Genomic DNA, 8,480 nt, shown 5'->3' on the forward strand with positions numbered 1-8,480 from the left:
TAGTTAGTGACCCTTGGGTCCAAGCAAAGCTTGTTCGGACAGGAGTGCCGGCGATTGTGAATCTAACGTTCAAATTCTGTAAACGTCCTGAAACAAGCAGAAACACCATTTCTCCAAACAGTTCCTCCCTGACACTCATTTTCAAGAATTTTCCCCATGGTGAAAGCACTGGGAATTCAACGGGCATTAGGTACCTAAACAGCACTGGGGGTGTGGACTTTAACCCTCCAGCTGAAGCAGCAATAAGCAGGCTTTCAGTACGAGAAATTCTAGGTTCAACATCTCCTGGCATCTCAAATATCTTTTGCGAGATCAGGGACTAAGATCTATTGGGGTAATTTTTTTTTTTTTTTAATTCCTCCACATGGGCACTGTAAGCAACAATTTTCTTCTTCTCGGTAAAACTCCACCCTCACTAGATCCCCAGAACAGGAACAGAAAGGCATCTATATGCAAAGCTACAGTGGTGTAGTGTGGTAAATATTCAACCCAGCTGACCTTCATTCATACCAAACGCAGAGCTATCCTTCTTAGCAAGTGTGGCAAGTGAAGCAGCTTCGGGCCTCATGGTTGCAGAAGCTCTGTTTTGCTGGAGTTATGCAAAGAATGAGCATTGTCAAAGTTTTATGGCCTGCCTAATAAACAGTAACAGTTCATTTTGAAAACTTTATATTTCTGCACTAAAACCCAAACATCATTTAGATGCTACATAGATCCCAATGCATGTCCCTATCCTCATAGCAAGGGCATTTCGCACGTAAACACCGGTGCATGCACGTTACATACCAATTGGTGTAGCTCGTACAACATGCGTAGACGTCACTGGTCTGTTAGCTAAGCAAGCACACAATTAGTTTGTGAATCCATTAACAGTGGTAGCAGATGGATTTCTGGCTGAAATAAATGTATTTGCAAACACGATCGGATTTATTTAATATATTCAGGACAGAGCCTTCTTCCCTCACTTAGTCAAAACTAGCACTGGCTTGGGAGTTCAGGCCAGGTGGTTTTCATGCAAGGTATATGGGTGCATCTGAAAATTAAACTGGTTTATACAAATGTGTATCTAGAACCACTAGTAATGCATAGTGTTTACATAAAGCATTACTGGTTTATGTTTCATTTAATATTAATTTGAAGCCTCTATGGTTTGTTTGTATGTGTCAGTATAAAATTGATTTGGGAGTGAAAAGAGCCACAAAAGGCCTAATGGGGGTGAGTAATTTCCCTCTTGGAAGCGGCGATCGCTTCAGCAAAGTGACTTGTGTGTTTATTTTAGAGAAGGGAGGGAACAGTTGGGGAATGGAGGAGGCTGCCGTTAGCTGTATTGAGAAAATTAAATAAAGAGAGAGCAAAGAAAGCAACCTCCCCTCTCCCCAACAACTCCAGCAACACACCCTGAGGACATCATGAAGCCTGGGGGCTTAGCAGAAGTGTGATTGTGTTTGTTTTGGGGCCTGGGCATGACATTTTTTTTTCTGTTCTTGGTTGAAAGTCTCTGTGGCTTTTTCTGTTGGCCTCAAAGCTAGAAAGCCACTGGAACAGCATTAACGGGAGTGGCTTGCAAAGGAGCTGATCCATGTGTGCTATGGGAGCTAGAATGCCAGAGGATATTACCAAGGCAAATAGTTTGGTAGGCTTTAAAAAGTGACCAGATTTCCTTTTTTGAGACATCCCCATGGGATCTCAACTGGTTTCCACTGTAGATGAGTGCAAAACTTGCCACTGCGTTTGCCAGATGCAAGCTGGGGGCCATGTCCCCAAGGCATGGGCAATAACATACTTTTTGGCTAGAGACAGAAGTTGCATATAAACTAGTTTAAGTAATCAGAAACCAATTTAAACCCATAACAGAACAGAAGCTCAGTGCACATAAACCAGATTCAAAATGGCTGAAACTGGTTTAAGATAAGCCTGGTTGAATGTAGTAACAGACTTAAATGATTTGGGTCAAACCGGTTTATGAAACTTCTGTCCCAGATCCCTTCCTGGTTCAAGTTAAATCAGCCCCCCCAGTATCCCAGCATGCTTTGCAGCCCTGGGCTGTGCCGGGCTGTACCGTCTGCTCCAGAGAGCAGGGCTGGCCCCACCCCTCTCCGCCCTAGCTGGAGCAGTGAGGGTTGGCTGACAAGGTGGGGAAACAAGCCTGGCTGAGGATGCAGCCCAGTCTATGGTGGGGGACAACTGCTTCCCCCAGGCAAACCCCAGCTGGGGGCCTTGGGCCAGGGAGGCGGGTTAAATACCCCTTCCCCCAGTCAAACTTGCTGCTGGCTGCAACTGTGGACTACAAATCCCAGAGGCACCTGGAAGCAGGAAGAAGAAGTGATGAACAACCCTGCAGAGTCCTGCTGCTGTGATTCTGGACTGCAAATCCCAGCTACCTGGGGGCAGCAGGAAAAGGAAGTGAACAGGCAGCCAGAGAGCCATGCTCTAGTGCACCCTGGGTTCTGGCCTAAGCCACTGCAGACATGTGGCTGCATTTCCTGAATCAAAGGTAAATGTCCATTCACTTCTGTTTCAATTTAATCTGTGCAGTTTAGATTAACCTGCAAAGGCTGAACAGATTCAGCCTCAGGCTTTTTGACAGCGTGTATGTAGCCGTTAACATTTACTTACTCGGCTTCACAGGTAGGGTTACCATACGTCCAGGTTTTCCTGGACATGTCCTCTTTTTTTGGACCCCTGTCCTCATGTCCGGGCAGGTTTTTAAAATGAGAACAAAAATCCTGACTTTCTCTCTTCCTCTGCTCTCCCAGGCTGGCTGATTGGGGCTGACAGCAGCAGGCAAACTGATTGGCTCTTGGGGGTCACATGCTCCCTGTGTGGGCCCTGGACAGGTAAAGAGACACTGTGGGTGTGGGTATGTGCACACACTTGCAGTGCAGGAGCTGCTTGGGCAGCAGGGCTGGGGGGGGCAGGATGTTGCAGGTCAGGAGCGTGAAGCACCAGCAGGGCTGAAGGCGGACGGGGGGCAGGGTGCTGCAGCTCAGGAGTGAGGGGCACCAGTAGGGCTGTGGGGAGGTGGGGGTCTGTGGCTCAGAAGTACGGGGCACCAGGAGAGCTGGGGGGCAGGGGGCTGTGGGTCCAGAGTGTGGGGTACTGGCAGGGAGCTGTGGGCTGGGAATGAGAAGGGGCTGGCAGGGCTGGGGGGGCAGGGGCTTAGGAGTGAGGGGCAGAGGCAGGGCACAGGCATATTGCTGCCCCCCACCCCCACCATCATATGCCTCTTCCCCTTCTCCTCCCCCTCACGGTTGTCCTCTTTTTTGATACTGGGAATATGGTAACCCTATCACAGGATCAAGAGATTCTGCAGCCCAAAGGTACCTTTGTCCATGGGAAGAACCAAAGCAGTAGCCAAGGAAGACAGCGTTCTGGAGCACATGGACTTTGGATACTCCAGGAAAGGCCTGGCACCGCAGGAGAGACTCATGTCTCCCCTCTCTTATCTGGGGGGCAATGGCTATCACAAGTGGGACTGCTTCACATTACCCTCATCCTGCATCATTGGTTTCTTTGTGTGGCTGAAGAAAAAAATCAGCACATACACAACACCACAAGGCCATCCACTAAGGCTCACTGAATGCCCCCAGATCTTTGGCGAAAGGGTCTAGAGAAGGGCAAGATCATGCTACTGTCAGGTGGCTGATCAGCTGCTTGCATAATATGAGCCGGTGGCTTCAATCCCTAAAGCACAACTGTCAAGCGTGCATGCAAACACACACACACACACACACTCCTCTAAATGGACACCTATGTTGGCAGTCCCAGGACAAATGCCTATGCTGTTGCCCCTAAAAGGGGATGTTCCCATACACAGATGGCATGTAAAACTTGCCCTGTTCAGTGCATAGGTAGGAGACTACAGGACCTCATGCAAAAGCCATTCAAGCCTTTTCCACTGAAGAGTTTCCTCACCCCCTCTCTCCTTTCTTTTTCCATTTTCCCTCTCTCTCTCCTTTCCATACCTGCCTGCTTAAATGCTGCTAGCATTGTGTGCCTGCTGAAACAGATAAGAACCTCATGTAACTCTCATTTGTGAAGCTTTGTATAATTTTAGAGCAATTATTTAAAAAAATGAAGAGGAGAAGAAAGTAATTTTCTCCCTTATCTTTCTGCAGCATCAGGGCATAATTTAAACCAGTGCATGACAAAGCACTAATGGGACAGCTGCACCTGGATGAAAGAGTTGCCAGTACAGCAAAAGTTACCGCTTACAGTTCTTTGTATATATAATCTGGTGTATTCAGCGTCTCAGCTCTGTTTCAGCACAGGATCCTGGGTTCGTCGCCTCTTTAAAAATTCTCCTTCCCAAAATTGCCACGTCACTTTTAAACTATTTGAGAACAGCATTCCCAAAATGAGTCTCAGTTTCCCAGACCTTTCAGGTCCTCCTAGCCTGCTAAAAAATGAGAACCAGAGAGGCCTTAGTGCTGATGGCATTGGGCTGAGGGTCACTGGTTTCCAATCTGTGGAAAAACAAACAGCTCTTCCCCAACAGACAGGGCTCAGCATTGGCAGGTAATGAGAAAAGACAGCAAAAAACCCAACAGCATGTAGCAAAACCCCTTAAAGTGGGGCACCAGACTGCAGAGTGTGGAGGAGGGGTACAATTAGAATAATTAATTAAAAAAAAAAGACTTGGAATGTTTATTGACAATTTCCCTGTCATTAGATTTCAATGATTTCCCATGTCCTTTAGTCTCTTCTTTCCATCTTTACTTGCTAACCTCTGCATTGCAAAGCTTAAGCAGAAAATTATACACCTCTTTAATACTCAATAAAGTGCCACATCAGCTCTTGGCACTGCACAGCCAAACGTGTCCCCACTGAAAAGAATGTATGCTACTATTGTCTCAGTGAAGCAGCAGTCGCTGCCATTAACTCTTGTTAGGCTACAGCGGTTCCTTTGAAGCAGTCCCAATAAAGCAGCTGTCCCAGTTAAGCACATCCTGATTAATTGGAGAATATTATACTATTGAAAATATAAAATACTTTCACTTCTGTAGTGCTACAGGATGGATTGCCTATTTGTCAGGATGCCAATCTGAAACTCTCAAAGCTAACAGGTACTGCCTAGCATAGCCATCCACTTCCTTGGTGATGTGCCTGTGTGCCTCAGTTTCCCCACGTGCAAGACTGAGATAGTAACATTATCTCACCATGCTGCTGTAAGGACAGAACTGATACGTTATTGAGGGGAACTCAGATATTACGATTGCAGGTGCCAGAGAAGCAACTTAGAGAAATCTCACCCGAGGGTCTCAAACATTAAGCAAGCTTCACAGTTCTCCTGTGAAGGGCGTAGATGTTATTATACCCTCAGTCTAATGACAGAGAAGTAAAGAGACTTGCCCGGGGTCAGTAGTCAACACCATTTCTAATCAATAGGTCATATCTTCAAGTTTCACAGAGTGATTTATTACATGATTAACGGGAAGAAAAAAAAAAAAAAGAAAAGAAAAGAGAAAGATGACCCCTCCCTCCCTCCCTCCAGCAACTGGCTGAAGATTACACAGCTTTTGCTAGAGGTTGTATTTCAGCCTCCCCAGATAAATGTCAGTGCACAGAAAGCTGCAGAATCTGATCCAGAACTGGAGTCCAGGAGCACAAGCAGGGAGTGAAAGAAGTGTCTATGGATCAAACAGATAATTGCAGCGGTAACATGACTAATGCGAATAGCTGTGTACATTTTCCCTCTGTCTGTGAACGGGTTATATGATCCTAACCTCCCTTTGAAAATAACCCTGTTCTGGCTGCCAGATGACTTACTGCTCGCAAATATATATCTATTTACATCTGATAAAAGGACAAAAATATCTGATGGGACAATGTCCCAGAGACACTCTCCAAAAGTTATTCAAAGCCGGGTGCTCTAGCATAGCTAGTTGTTTCCAGAAAGACAACTGGGAATCAAGTGAAAAGAGAGCCCTTCCTCAGCACACCCAGTTAAAATGAACCTTTTGTTCAAGCAAATGCAAATAGCACCATAGGGAAAGGCCCAGACTAGAACTTCAGAGCCAAAGCCTGCAGCAGGTTGGAGCAGGATTAGAAAGCCCTGGCTCAGACCTCCCTTTAGCATAGGCTCAATTATAATACTAAATCTGACCACCGCTGGACTTCAGCAGAGTCCGACTGAGATCGACTTCCCATCATATACCCAGCTCCACTTGCGTGTCATTCACCTTCTAAGACTGTCAGTCAGAAGTTGCAATGTGAGAAAGCAATTTGTACATCACTCAAAACACCATAAAAACATAGCATTTTCAGTTTACTAGTCACTTCACTTCCTGTCACAAACTTGTTGCATCTTGCAGCTGTGTCCAGCTGTTTTGCACCCCCCAATAAGATCATATTTCAATAGTTGGTAAAGTAATCCTCATATACATACGTTTATGAATCAGTCTGCAAAGTGTTTTGGGACACTCAGGGATGGAAGGTGCTATACAAGTACAAGATACTATTACAGCATCATTTATTATAGGAGTTAGGTGTCTGGAGCTGCCATTGACAGTTAACTGAGAATCAGCAAACACATATTATCCTAATTAATATTCATGTATATTTTTTAGACAGAAAGAAAGTTTCCATTCCACAAAGATTTTGTAAAAGGGTATTCATGCAATTCTGCTCCTCTTGGTTATGCCTCCTGGAGTATAATGCCAGCAGTAATTATTAACAATAGTGATTCCTGCATGTGTTCCTTGAACAGAGTATGCAAGAACTTGGTTTACACAGGAGCCTTTGTTCACTTTCTTATTTCTGCCCATACTGTTTATTCTTGCAGAACAGAAGAGGTGTACACAGAGCTTTGCAAACAAAGGAAGATCCCTGTCCTGATGAGTTTACAGTCCAACTCAGACAAGTACAGTACCAATTATATTTTATCAGGCATAAACCATGGTGCAGGTGGCATGGGGAGAAGAGTTTTACTTTGAAGATAGTAAATAAAGGGAGAGAGTTTTCAGGAGGAATTTGCTGCCAAGAAGGATGAAGCATGAAAGAGGACAATAGTGTCAAAGCTAGGAAGTAGCAAAGAGTGATCTGAAAGGTTTGAGACACTCGAGAACAAATCCCTGGGGGGAGAAGAGTTCTGCATAGCTGCCTAGTAAAGACCCCACTCCCCTAGGTTAGATCCAGACTCTGAACTGCTACTAGATTTCTAGCCTGCTAAAAAATGAGGCCGTGGGCCACCAAGCATTCCAGTGCATTGGGCTTTGTGGGCTTGAGGTACCTAGAGGCATGCCGAGTACTGTATGCAGCACTGATACAAAGCCCAAATAAGCTCAGCATCTGGATAGTGCATGCAGTAACGAGCGTGCATGTCCTATGAGTAGGTGAATCCATGCAAAGGTTTGCAAAGGCCCTGTTCCCATAGGGACAAAGCAGAGGTGGTAGACTGGTGTAGCAGATGGAGTACTGGATGGGGACTCCTGGCTTTGTTGGATGACCTGAGGCATGACGCTATCCTTCCTTGTGCCACTGTTCCCTGCCTGTAACAAGAGAATAGTGGTCCTCATCTCCTTTGTAAAGCACTTTGCAATCCACTGATGTAGACCTGAAGCACTTGGGCTCCCATTGTCCGTGGTACGCAAGAGTCGTGATGGTGGCACTACTGTACAGTAGTAATGAGCTACTGCACAGTAGCGCCTAACCCCCCCCCCCCAAAAAAAAACGGTGTGGAGATGGTACTGTTCAGTCATGCCAGTCACTGTGCAGTCATTTAGTACTTGGTTAATCCAGTGTGTGGAGCTTTGATTTAGCCTTACTTCTAATACCCATATCCACAGATGTATCAAATAAAAATTAAAGGCTTGGCCTGCCTCCTAAACCTCCAAATGCAGGCTCTCTTGGAGACAGCATCAGGCTAGCCCTGCTCCCAGTATCTCTTGTTTAATCAGCAAGTCAGCACTGCTCACTCAAGCTGCTATGACATGCGATACACTCAGGGGGAAGGAGACAACGCTGGGCAGAGGGGGGATGAATGTATGTTGGCACATCTCTTCATGGACTAAACTTAGGTTTAATTGCCTTCTACTGGTTGGGTTAGCAGGGCACACCCTGTACTGAACCAAGAACAGGCCTTGTTTTGCAGAAGCATGCATCAGCGCGTAGCTCCCTAAGGGCATATATGTGGTGATTAAGTCATTTAGACATCAATACATGCATGACCACAAGTGGTTATACGGGAGCTGATGCTGCTGCCAAAACTGGACGCTAACTCTTAAGCAAGCAATAGGAAGGGCAGCAATTAGTCGATCCCATGCCCAGTCTCTTCTCTTTGGAACTTTGCTTCCACTAGGAGACTGTAGTGTTGCCCGCTACTATAAATGTATTGCTATTGTCAAGTCCCACCTCCCAGACCCCTGCAATTACCTACAAATCTGAACTTCCATTACAGTAAACAAATAAAAATCCTTTGTGGTTACAGAGAAAAGCTAGAAACTGTGAACCCTAAATGCACTAGCCCCAGTATGTAGGGA

At 45.8% G+C, this 8,480-nt stretch overlaps 1 pseudogene; it reads right to left on the bottom strand.

Moving 5' to 3' along the window:
- LOC106721959 overlaps nucleotides 1–8,480 on the bottom strand; it is a 63,001-nt pseudogene that overhangs the window by 48,425 nt on the left and 6,096 nt on the right.

Source organism: Alligator sinensis, unplaced genomic scaffold (assembly GCF_000455745.1).
Source record: "Alligator sinensis unplaced genomic scaffold, ASM45574v1 scaffold876_1, whole genome shotgun sequence".
Lineage (NCBI taxonomy): Eukaryota > Metazoa > Chordata > Crocodylia > Alligatoridae > Alligator > Alligator sinensis.